We start from the raw sequence: 12,872 nt of genomic DNA, 5'->3' as shown, positions 1-12,872 counted from the left end.
ATTCTAATTCTATAGTATGAGACAATATATTCATATAATGTTTAAGAAAAATTTTGTAAATGAGTTATAATAGTTCATGGATTAGGGACCCAACTTTATGGGGCTCCAGGGGCTTCTGTATAGATTATTTTGGTTAAATCTTTCTATCTACCCAATGGGACTCGATATCTTCTAGACTGAGCACTATCAGAGATGCTTAGTTTTGTAGTTCTTAAACTGTGGATTTGTGTCTCCAGAGATAACATGCTTGCTAACAGCAAAAAAGTTTTAAAATAAATAATATATAGAGGTGAGAAATAACAGACCTCAACCCTATTGTCCCTCTGCAAATTTGTGTACACAGACTCAATCCCTTACATCTTTCTAAAGTGAAAAGTTTCAAAAAGTTCAATGAATAGAAGATTGTTGAGGGTGGAATTGATCTGGACAAGGAGAAGTCTGGAGATAAATGTGAGAAGGGAGGGACAGGCAGTAGAAACAAAAATGAAACTGTTTGAGCAGCAACAGAGGGTCCTGTGGCACCTTTAAGACTAACAGAAGTATTGGGAGCATAAGCTTTCGTGGGTAAGAATCTCACTTCTATCTGTTAGTCTTAAAGGTGCCACAAGACCCTCTGTTGCTTTTTACAGATTCAGACTAACACGGTTACCCCCCTGATGTTTGAGCAGCATATTCCACAAGGCTTGAGGTCTTTCTGCGTATAGCCTTCATTGATTTGAGATCTACCATACCATTCTCTCACTACAAGGGAAAACCTACAATGGCAGCAGGCCGTAAAAGAGACCCAGTTGGGAATATTTTAATGAAGTTCCTCTACCTGGGGGTAAGACAGGCATGCACACAATATGCAAACAGCACAACAAAGAAATGTAAGGCCTGGTTGCCCAGATAAAACAACATCATGAGAAGTGTTCCTTCTCAGGAGGAAGCTGCGTTGAAGATGATGAAAGGAACATGTCTGAACATGCAGGATCTTCAGGTTGGTAAACATTTTTATTTCATACTTCTTTCTTAAGGACTGCCTGTCGTCCTTCTGGACTATTCTTGAATTCTCATGTTTGAGCAAAAAATATAGTTGTTACTCTATGGTACTATCATTTTAGATGCAGTTGTGATAAAAGATAAATAGCTGAAATAGGCAGATCTTCCTTTTACAATTTCACCTTTAAAGCAGTACTGCATGTCACTGAATGCAATAAGTTATAATAATTAAATAACTTGCATTGACTTATTTTGTTTAGGAGACTCCATCCTCAACATACAGGATTCTGAAGACTATCCATCTTCAAAATCACCATCATTTTCTATAGTTTCAGAGTTATCTGCCAATGATAGTGTTTCAGTCACATCATGTATGTCACATAGCCACAGTATATCACCTGTAGCAAAAAGAAAAAAAAAAAACTCCATCATCCAGAAACAACCATAGATAAGTTTGTGATAAGAACCAGCAGATTACAAAAAGAGGTAATTGATGAAAAAATTGCCCGGTTGTTTATGCAACAAACTCTCCTTTCCATATGATTGAGAACCCACACTTTATTAATATGGTTCAGTCATTAAGAACAGGATACAGTCCACCCAACAAAGCGGATGTTGCAGGCAAATTGCTGGATAAAGTGTATGAAAGAGAAATTGAGCAGTGTGCAAAAGGTCTAGAGCAGGGGTAGGCAACCTATGGCACACATGCCGAAGGCGGCATGCGAGCTGATTTTCAGTGGCACTCACACTGCCCAGGTCCTGGCCATCGGTCTGGGGGGCTCTGCATTTTAATTTAATTTCAAATGAAGCTTCTTAAACATTTTAAAAATCTTATTTACTTTACATACAACAATAGTTTAGTTATGTAATATAGTCTTGTAGAAAGAGACCTTCTAAAAACGTTAAATTGTATTACTGGCACACGAAACCTTAAATTAGAGTGAATAAATGAAGACTCGGCACAACATTTCTGAAAGGTTGCCAACCCCTGGTCTAGAGGGTAATTGTTAACCTGAGTCTTGATGGGTGGAGCAATGTCCACAATGATCCTGTTGTATGTGCTTGTGTGACAATAGAAGAAGGGAAGATCTTCCTTACAGAAACAATTGATACATCAGGAAATGCACATAGCCGAATGCACACTGCTACAAGAAGTAGCAGTAAAAGCTATAACAAACCATGAAAAAAAATTCAAATGTCTAGTACGCAGCTTGGTCACAGACAATGCTGCAAATGTATCCAAGATGTGAAGAAATTATTTAGAAGAGAGAGTCCCGAGCTAATAACATACAGTAGCTGTGCTCATTTGATGCACCTCCTCGCCAAAGACTTCAGTGTTCCAGAAATAAAGGCTAACGCTGTTGAAATTACAAAATACTTCCGAAACAACCACTTTGCAGCAGCTGTTCTGAAAAAAGTGGGAGGAACCAGCTAACTCTCCCACAAAACATGTGATAGAACTCAGTAGTGGACTGTTTTGAGCACTATATCAAGAACTGGCCTAATCTGACAACAGTTTGTGAACAAAATCATGAAAAAATAGATGGCACTATCATAGCCAAAGCTCTCAACACTGGCCTTAAGAGAAATGTTAAACACATGCTGAGTACCCTGAAGCCTATTTCTGTAGCCTTGAACAAAATGCAGGGAAATAGCTGCTTTATTGCTGATGCTGTTGAAATTTAGAAGGAACTGAGTGAGATCTTTAAAAAGAGAAATATGCAATGACAGAGTTAAATTATAAGCATTAAAAAAAAAAAGAGACAAGCACTATCTCCAGCTCATTTTCTTGCAAATATTCTCAATACTCGGTACCAGGGTCAAACCTTAACTGCTGAAGAAGAGGAGTTGGCTACGTCATGGACATCCAGCAATCATCCCTCCATACTGCCAACTATAATAAACAGAACTAAGGGTGAACCATTCAAGAAATATATGTTTGCTGATGATGTTTTAAAGAAAGTCACACCAGTGAACTGCTGGAAGTCACTTAAGCACTTGGATTCAGAGACTGTTGAAGTGATAATCTCACTTTTAACAGCAGTAGCTTCCTCTGCCAGCGTAGAAAGAATATTTTCTTCCTTTGAACTAATTCATTCCAAATTTACAGCCCACACAACTCCATTCTAGAGACTATCCAATCAGCAGAGAAGTACAAAAAAGTTACAGAAAGAGGGTGGATGTAGTAGTAGACAGGAATTTCGTCTAAGATTTACCAATAAGTAGACTTTTTTTTCAAACCATCTCAGCATTACAGGCTTCATTCTATAAAAGCCAAACGTTAAGAAGATAATGAATCATATGCCACTTCTAGCACTTTAATCCCAAAAATTTCAGATTGTGACAGATTGTCCCAATTGTCTGCTTGACTTTAAAAATAGGTGAAGAAAGAAAAAAGACTGTGATGATGAAGAGAGGAATTAAACTTCAGAAGGAAAACTATGTTGAGATTACACACATAATAGCACAGCTGGGCCTACAAATGTACAACCTGTCAGGCTGCACACACAGCCATTCCACTCATGAGGAGACCAATGCTAATATAGCAAAACAAGCAGGCTGCCAGACCATTCTGTGGCCCTGAAGCTGCAAGCTGCTCAACATAGGCAGACCCATGCACCTGTGGAGAGCTGCAGTGAAATCAAGGGGTCAGGCCACCTATAGCTACATACAGGATCAGGATCTACATAACCAATAGTGAGTGCCAGTGGCTGAAGCACAATAGTCTTGTATACCAGTAGCCTGGAATAATAGAAGCAAACCAAGGCATTCATGGTAATCATCGAAGAGGAAGAGAACGGCTCTTGTCCCACTAGGTGCTCTCTTATCCTTCAAACACATGTCAACCTGGCACTGAACAATACTAAGAAAAACTGAGTTTTTCAAGCACCAATGCCAGCACGTGCGAGCTGAACGGCAGACGGTGTGCAGATATTTTTACCACCACGCCGGACGCCCAGTCTACACTATAGTTTCCAAAACTGGCAGTGCTGATGCTGAACATTTTTTTTCTCTACAGTGTCAACACATTTTAAGAGCAGGTGTAAAAGAGGTTTTCTATCAGCCTGGCACAGCAATGCTAGAGACCATTCTTCAAGGGCAGTATCCCCTGGATGACATTTCCGTGTTCAAATACACATTGAGTGTCAGAAAACCCAATGCAAGAACCATAGGTAATGAGGATCAAAAGGATTTTTTTAATCCACACACCATGTTATGAACAGTGTTTTAAAGTTACAAGCTGAGTCACATATATTTAAGAAAAAAATTACATTCTACTAATTATAATTCTGTATTACTTTCAAAATACAGCAATTTGAAACGAGTACCATAAACAGTCTCACTAGTTAGATTATCCCTGCATGGTTTCACACTACAGTTAAAGTATATCTCAAGGTAGGTCATGCTGTTTCAAATATATGTATGCATTATTATTGATGTTATTTGTACTTGTGGTCAGGAGTAGAACAGGTCTAAAACTGACAGACAAAACATCTCAAAACAGAAACTGACTGAAAATAAAGATTTTTTTTTAAAAAGTGAAAAGACACCTTCTAATCAATATTATCTATCTACAGACTTTCTGCACATAAATTGGCAAAAGAGGGGGATACTTAAGTGTTTTCCCCACTGTTTCTCAGGGTGTGACTACAAACTAGCATTTTTATTCAAACTTCCCACTGTTTCGCTCCCACCAGCACAGCTCTACCAGAGGTACAGTAGCCGTAAAGGAAGAGCTAGTACAGACAGGCCACTGATGTTTCAGCCACAGTATTGTCTAACGCTAATTACGGCAAGTCTAGATGAGTTAAGACGTGCCAGTGGCTTCTGAAAAGAACTCTGCATAAGCCCACCTAGCCACTACTGCCAGCAGCAGAACTGCAATGGTGAGAAATTTGAAGAAAAATGCTAACGTAAACAAGGCCTTAATCAGAGATCTTCTCTTCCAGAAGAAACAAAAACATTAGTTCTGTTCACTGCTACTTTTTACCACGCGCAGTGTGCCAAATGCTGAGTTAACAGCACTATCAAATGCCACTGAACCACATATAACAGGGAGTAAGCAGAGTTCTCCCCATTTGGAGGAAGAGCATGAAGCTCCTATGTAACTAAAGGTTTCAGAGTAACAGCCGTGTTAGTCTGTATCCGCAAAAAGAACAGGAGCCACAAGTACTCCTGTTCTTCTTTTTGTGTAACTAAAAGAGAACTTCCAGTCTCAATGGTTTCCACCTCTGGGGCAGCCCAAGTTCTTAGAACAGAAGTGGGAAACACACCAAAGTTTAAGGATAAGTACTTGCCCATGTCAACAAAGCAGGGCAACTTAGCGCTCTTCAGCCGTAACTCCTCACTGGGGTGGGGACGCGCTGGAGAAGGGCCCTGGGTCAACCTCCCTCCCGACACGAGTTTCCTGCACAGGTGCAGAGCTGACACACGCTTGCCTTGTTGTCATTCGGAAGCCCAGCAAGCCCGACAACGTCTCCCCGTCTGGAGCGTGGGAGCCGCAGGAGGCAAAGCGGAGCCTGGGGTGGGTGGGGTTTCGCAGCGCTACCTGAGCCCCAGCGCCTCGTCAGAGCCAGAGCGACAAACAAGCGCAGGCACCCAAACGAAGCGAACAAAAAGCCGCCCCGGCACCCGGGCACCAGTTCAGCCCCGCGGCGCGCTGCGGGCCCGTCTGCCGGTGCCCTCGTCCCCAGCCCCTGGGCGCCTCGCTGCCCCCGCGCACGGCACCCACCCGCGCCTCCCCCTGGCCATGCCCCACTAATGCAGCCCGCCCCCGCCCGCGGCGCCTCTGACCTGCTGGCGGCGGCACCTCGGCGGGGCCCTGGCTGTGTCCGCCCGGCGACCGCGGAGCGAGCTGTCGCCTCTCTCCCGCCGCGGCTCGCTGCTCGGGCGGGGGCGGCTCCACACACGCCAGCGACGCGCCTCCAGGCTGGGCCGGGCCTGGCCACCCCGCCCTGTGCGCGGAGGGGAGGGTGCAGCTCCCCCGGTGACTCCGCCTCCCTCCCCCAAAGCGACACTGCGTCTCCTGCCCTGCACCCCTCAAACATGCCGCCCACCCCCCAGGGACTCGCACAGGCTGCATCCGCCCCGCCTCGAGCGTGTGCTCCCCAGCGCCCCCCCAGGACGTGCTTCCCCATCACCCACCCACCGCCCCGCCTCCAGGGGGCACTCCCCAGCGCCCTGCCACCGCCCCTGCATACCCTGGTGCGGGGCTCCCACCCAACCTGACCCAAACCTCGCGGGGGGCGGGGAGGGGAAGGACCACGGCACAGCCCCCTTCAACTATTTCTCACCTGCGCTCTTCCATGGGTCTGTAGTTCCGACCTCACTGGCCACTCATCATCCATCCTGTGCCTACAGTACCCAAGCACACCCTTCACCACTTGGGCCCTGATCCTGGAAACACACACGTGCTTACCTTTACTATCCTGAGTAAAAAGAACAGGAATACTTGTGGCACCTTAGAGACTAACAAATTTATTATTTGTTAGTCTCTAAGGTGCCACAAGTACTCCTGTTCTTTTTGCTGATACAGACTAACACGGCTGCTACTCTGAAACCTATCCTGAGTAGTCCCACTGAAACCGGGATCGGTGGCAGTATGGGGGCCAAGTTGAGCAAGAAGTGGGAAGTACTCCCAGTATGTAGTAACTACAGGGACTGAGACCCAGCAAGACTGTAAAATCCACCCAATGACAAACACCCTTTTATTCTTCTTCTTTAAAATGGGGGGAAAGTGAAGTCACTGCAAAAAAGCAACTTACTGTTAAAATAGCAATAAGCCTCTCCAGGGTATAAGTCAGTAGGGTTTTGGCATGCAGGTTCTGCATGTGAAATGCCTGTGAAATGCACCAATAGGCTATTAATGCACACTGTCATAAGGCTTATTGCTATTAGAGTATGGTTCATTAATTTTGCCTCTTGCTTTCTTAAAATAACCCATCTTTCTCTAAAGCAGTTTTGTGCAAAATAGTCTTCCACTTTGAAAAATTATATGTAGTAAATTTGAGAAAACAGGGCAAATATGAAATACTTTTACTCGTTATTTGTTTAATCAGATTGCTACCACTAAGACCAGATACTTAGAATGGGGAATGCTAGTAGTGTCATTAATATTTTACCTAGTGGTAAAAAGCAGTTTTGAAGGCACCGGTTTTGAAGGGTTTGTAGGAGACACCATAGTGATATCCTCCACAGTTTGTGCACCATGCAACCAACCCCCTTGTGTGGACATTCTTACAAATAACTTTAAGAGTTCCATACAAGAGGGTTGTACTGATTTTACTAACTTGGGCATAAGATGAATGTAGACCAGTAGACCAAACTTTCACCACAAAAAGATGTTGGCAAAAAGCCAGCTGCCACAGCCCTTGCAGTCTCCTCAGCATCATATCTCAGATCATAACAAGGTCTATGTTAGTGCAGGCATGCAGTCTCTTCCCGCCACCCTTGCCTCAAAATATAAGTGAACCTTCCTCATTAAGAACTATTTATTTACATGCTACAGGCAAGTTGGTATAAGTCAGCACAGATCCATTGAAGTCATTGGAGCTATGCAGATTTATACAGTTGAGGTGTAACTGCCATTTTCAACATACTAGGGTTGACCAGGCTTTCAGATAACTTGATGATTGAAGAGATTTTTCTCAAATCAAGCATGGAAAGCTTCAGCTCAGAATGAGATTCTTCCAGAAACTATGAGCCTCTGCACACAGTAGATTATATTGGACTCCGTTCAGCTTTCATTACCAGCAAGTACTATTAGTAATTTTACTAATTTCTTTCTTCAGCAAAAAACCCACACATGGAACTAAATGTAAGGCTGGCAGAATAAAGGCTTAGCAAACCGTCAACTGCTGATAATTCTGTGGAATATCACAGAACTAGGAAACAAGACTGCATACTCCTTTTGTCCATGTTTCTGAGATGCCATTTTTCATAAGTTATATGCATGAAGCATTAAACTTGCTTACAAGCCAGGAGGGTGGGTGGGTGAGGTCCAACCCATCTGTTCTTGATGCATTTCTGGCAATAACTCTAAAAATATATTTGCAAAAAAATTATTTGGAGTGACTGATTTCTTGAATTTTGGTATAAGGATTTTTCAAAACATAAAACTAGATTTGACATTCATCATTTAACATATAGAGAAATCTGCTTCTTGCATTTTGATTAATAGATTTTAAACCCCAAAGGGACCATTTAAGATAATCTGATCTGCATAACCAAGGCAAAAGAACCTCACGCACTGAACTAAACATCAAGCCCATTATGTCTGGTTGAGCCACAGGATATCTTTTAGAGAGATAGTAATAACATATGGAGATATACTTATCTCACAGAACTAGAAAGGACCCTGAAAGGTCATGGAGTTGAGTCCAGTCCCCTGCCTTCACTAGCAGGACCTGATTTTGCCCCAGATCCCTAAGTAGCCCCCTCAAGGATTGAGCTCACAACCCTGGGTTTAGTAGGCCAATGCTCAAACCACTGAGCTATCCCAGCTATTAGTTGTAAGGTAAAAGCATTAAACCACTGCTATAGTTACCAAGACACTCACCAATGACTTCATCTGCCCAATCAGCTCAGGAGCATGCGTGTCACACTTTGGACTTCAGAGTCACTTCAGAATCCACAAAGAGAGATAGCATGTGTAAGCAAGGTCTGAATGAACTCTCCACTGACAGCTAGTTCGGGAGGGGGAGAGACTTCAGGAGCAAACTGTATGTACATGAACACACTTACGTTGCGTAGGTATCTAGCAGACAGGAGATGTGTAGTTCTAAGTGATCAGCTTTGGCTGGTGTTGGGTTACAAATCACTTTAGTATGGAATGCAGGGGTAGTGAAATGTTGTTATCAATGTTATCTTCATTGTATGACTAATGGGGAGCAGAACTGTGCTGAGCTTGTCCCAATTGAGGGGTCACCCTCAGCTGAAAGGAACTTGCTAAGCCAGGGGCTTGAATGCCAGACCCCTGTGAAAGTAAGGGGGAGGGGCAGGTGTCCTAGTCAGGAGGTGTGGACTTTCCATAAAGGTTTAACCTGTTCCTCTCCACTGTTCAATGATAGAGCTAAATGGGCTTCATTAGGAGCCTTTTGTTCTGTTAAAGTGCTCAAATGAGAGCCGGGTAGTGTGTCTGCCCAGCCTGCAAAGAGCTGAAAATCTCTACGAGACTGACGTGTAGAGATCACAGCAGAGAGGCAGGTGGCAGTAGAAGGTGACTGACAGTCAGCTGGTGAATGAGCAGCTGACAAGGCAACAAGTGGCTGGAGGAGTGGCCAGGCAGTGAGGAGCCTCGGCTAGCGAGGTGGCCAGTGGAGAGGAACCGTGGCTAGCAGGGTGGCCAGACAGACTAAGTGCTCAGATGACAGAGCAACCAAGGTGCCTTCTTCCCTGGATGGGCGGGAACTCATACGGATTCATCTCTGAACCCTGGGTCCTCACTGACCAAGGACAACCACTGTGAGTGGGGTACGGTGAGGGAGCAGAGAAAAGGAACTTTTGGTTGTAAAACTCAAGAATATGAGGCAGAAGGCACTGTCCCACACACTCTGGGGTGGGTGTTCTGCCTACAGTTTTATGATTATGAATCCTGCTTGTGGCATTTTTCCTAATTAATGTCAAGTGACTTCCCTCCTTTCATTAAAAGTTTCTTTTCTACACTTGTGAGTGAGGAAGTATTGCCTCTCAGAGGCACCCAGGGGTGTGTGTAATTTTCCCAGGTTACTGGGTGGGGACTCGAGCCGGTTCTATGTTGTATTATTGAAGAGGAACCCCTCGATATTGAACCCGGCCTTGGTTTCTGCCAGGTCCACTTGGCAGAAAGGTTACATATGAAAATGTCATCGTCGAACCAATGGACTACATGAAATATCAATCTAAATAACTAGCAACACTGAATTTATTATTGGAATTTTCATTTGTTTTACAGACAATTAACCCTGTTTTCCCTCTCCTTATAGGCCAGTAGTGTAAGATTACATTGTGATGCTAAAACAATCACCTTCAGACACCCTTCATGTGAGCTTGTACTGTGTAAGGTAGGTCTCCAAGTAACTTTCACAGAGAACTCCACAAACCCTCTCTGTACACCGTATAATGCTAGTTTCTAGGGGTTTGGAATTTTGAAGTTTACTTCAATTTGGGGATTTTGTATATATATATATTTAAATTTAATTTCTAGACTGAGCCATTTACTTTAGTATGACACAAAGAAACTGGGCATTGTTTAGAATTCAGATGTGTTTTTATTTATGCTGGTTTTAAACCTGATCTGGAAAGACAGCTGCCATTTTCCTGTTTCCATAACTTTTAATTTGTGGCCACACCTACACGAAGTCTGTGATCCATAAAGTCAGTACACTAGGCAGGGAGCTCTAAGCTAGCCAATAGGAGACAGACACCAACCAGAGGCAATATGTGCTAAGCCTCCCCCTTGCATGGAGATAAGCACCGAAGTCTGAACTGCAGGGAGACACTGATCTCTCTGCTTGTGATCCACAAACTGAGAGAAGATAGGCATTTAGCTGCCTCAGTTACATGCAGGGGAGGGAGGGGAGGATTCAGGTAGATGGCCTTTAAGCATTCCTAACTCCACAAAACAACTGGGGTTGGGAAGGGGGAAAAAGAGAACTTCCTTTGCAACTGTTAGTCTAGTGGCTAGCATACTCATCCCCACTTCAAGTCCCTCCTTTGCCTGATGAAAAGGAATTTGAAAAAGGACTTCCTTCTCAGGTGAATGCCCTAAGCTATAGTCATTCTCTCTCTTTCAGTGGCCCAATTAATATTTAATTATTCAATTAAAGTGGAACAACTGAAGTCTCTTCAGGAGAGACTGAAGAAGCCCCACATCAGATTATCCCATGGTTCAGTGGTTAGAGCACTAACCTGTGAGGTGGCCAATTCCTGTTCAAATCCTTTCTCCCTCTCGGGGGGGGGGGGGGAAGAGACAAAACCAGTGAGTTTTCACATGGTGGGTGAGTACCCTAACCAGTAGGCTGAAGGTTATAAGCAAGATCTTTCTCTTTCCCCCTACAACCCCAGCTGTTTGGAGTTCACTCAGTTGAGGGGCCTGATCTGGGTGGCAGCCTGTAAAAGGTCCAGACTCACCCCTGCAGCGCCTCCTGCTGGTCATCCAGGAAATTAGCTCACCAGCCCCTGGCGCGCCCTCTGCAGGCCAGTGATCCGCCTTGTCCTCTTCTCTGGCCCCTGTGTCCCTCCCAGGACCCTGGTGCCCCTTGCTCTGGGTGCTGCCCCCTGGCAATACCCACACAGGCTAGGTCTCCCCTCCCAGGGGAACCCCCCCCCCCCCACTATCCCCACCTCACCTCAGGATAAGGCTACTGCTAGTCACCAACTAGCCCCCACTCTCTGGGGCAGACTACAGTATAGGCCACTCATCATCGGCAAGGTTGGGTTTGGACCTGCTGCCTTGGCCTAGCCCTGGGCTGCCCTCTGCAACCCCTTCGCCTACTCCTAGGCTGCAGCCTGGGACTTTCCAGGCTGGAGCTCCCCAGCTCCTCAGCCTTTCCCCAGCCCTGCTCCACTACAGGTACACTGTATCTAGCCCCCTGCAGCCAGGCCCTTCTCTCTCTGAAGGCAGAGAGAGACTCTTCTGAGCACCTGGCTCCCAGCCTTCTTATACAGGCCAGCTGTGGCCTGATTGGGGCGTGGCCCAGCTGTGGCTACTTCCCCAATCAGCCCAGTAGCTTTTCCCTTTTCCCCAGCCCTCTGCCAGGGCTGTTTTAAACCCTTCCAGGCAGGAGCGGGGTAACCACCTCACTACACAGCCTCTGAGCATACTTACTGCGTTAGGCACCGACATGTGACTTAGGTACCCAAACACCTATCTTCCCCTGTTAGAGATTCACTTTGGGGCTTAGGCAGAAGATAGGTGCCCAGACCCCTAAAGTGAGGCTGTGATGCACATGCCCAGAGGCAAAAACGTAAATGCCAAGTAAGTCTAGGTGCCTACAGGGTTAGGCAACAGTTGAGTGGGAGTTTTGTGGATCGCAGTGGTGCCTAAAAATGGGAGTTAGTATATTATTATCCGGATCTAAAATTCTTGACATGACTTTACAAGATTTTCTATGCATGTGGATCATTCTTATATAAAAATGCCCAATGGGAAGGTCAGGGATGAATTGTGTTCATTGCTGATGTTAATGGATTTAAACTTATGATTTATAACAGTAACATTATTGTTTGACTTCTGACTCCTAGTTATAAAAACCTTCACTGTAAAGACATTTTTTCAAACTGAATAAGTCATTGCAAAAGTAGATGGATGAGTGTTTGCTTGGAAATGGCGCCTATTTCAAACTGGAATAATGGGGGGGTGAGGGGGGAATCAAGTCCACAAGAGTTCAATTTTCAACATTTTCAGGAAGGGAGAAGAGATTTACCTGATTAAATCTTTTCCTGGGGCTGACTAGCAAGTTGTGATTCTGAAAGTGACCCTGACTGCATCAGACTGACATACAGTAACAGAAGTTGAGCGAACTGTGGCAACACTTTTTTGCTAAGGGAAAATTTATTGAGCTAGAAATTCTCAGCTAGATGAAAATTGTCTTAAGAAGGTTGTTATAAAGGGCATTTCCTTCCAGCTGCACAAAGAGCATCACTTGACTTAACTAATGTTATCACCCATGGAAAAAAAAAATACATATGCTTCTCTCTAATTTACCTTTTTGTCGTAAAATCAAATCACAAATCCACAAAGCTATGGAAATAAAGCAATTTTCTTTACATTTCTTATATGATGAATTGGGCCAAATTCATCCCAGGTGTAATTTCAGTGGGCGTTGCACCTGGAAAGTCTCTGAACCATTATGTTGTCACATAAACGTATAGTATTGCATAGTTCTGTAATTTAACAAAATGTTATAGAC

The 12,872-nt window shown here is 44.4% G+C and overlaps 1 protein-coding gene across 9 annotated transcripts in view; it reads right to left on the bottom strand.

Annotated features, from left to right (window-relative positions):
- MBNL2 (muscleblind like splicing regulator 2) overlaps nt 1–5,915 on the bottom strand; it is a 158,712-nt gene extending 152,797 nt beyond the window's left edge. For 6 of the 9 annotated variants that reach the window (XM_054012319.1, XM_054012342.1, XM_054012275.1 and 3 more), the window contains exon 1: nt 5,776–5,860. The gene's annotated coding sequence lies outside the window, so the exon portion shown is untranslated. Of the gene's footprint in view, nt 1–5,775 lie in introns of all 9 variants that reach the window. The other 3 variants (XM_054012359.1, XM_054012284.1, XM_054012294.1) reach the window with 3 other exon arrangements.
- Nucleotides 5,916–12,872: the final 6,957 nt, after the last annotated feature.

Source organism: Malaclemys terrapin, chromosome 1, assembly GCF_027887155.1.
Source record: "Malaclemys terrapin pileata isolate rMalTer1 chromosome 1, rMalTer1.hap1, whole genome shotgun sequence".
NCBI lineage: Eukaryota > Metazoa > Chordata > Testudines > Emydidae > Malaclemys > Malaclemys terrapin.
Note: the sequence above shows the minus strand (reverse complement) of the source record. Positions and strands in the feature narration are given on the sequence as shown.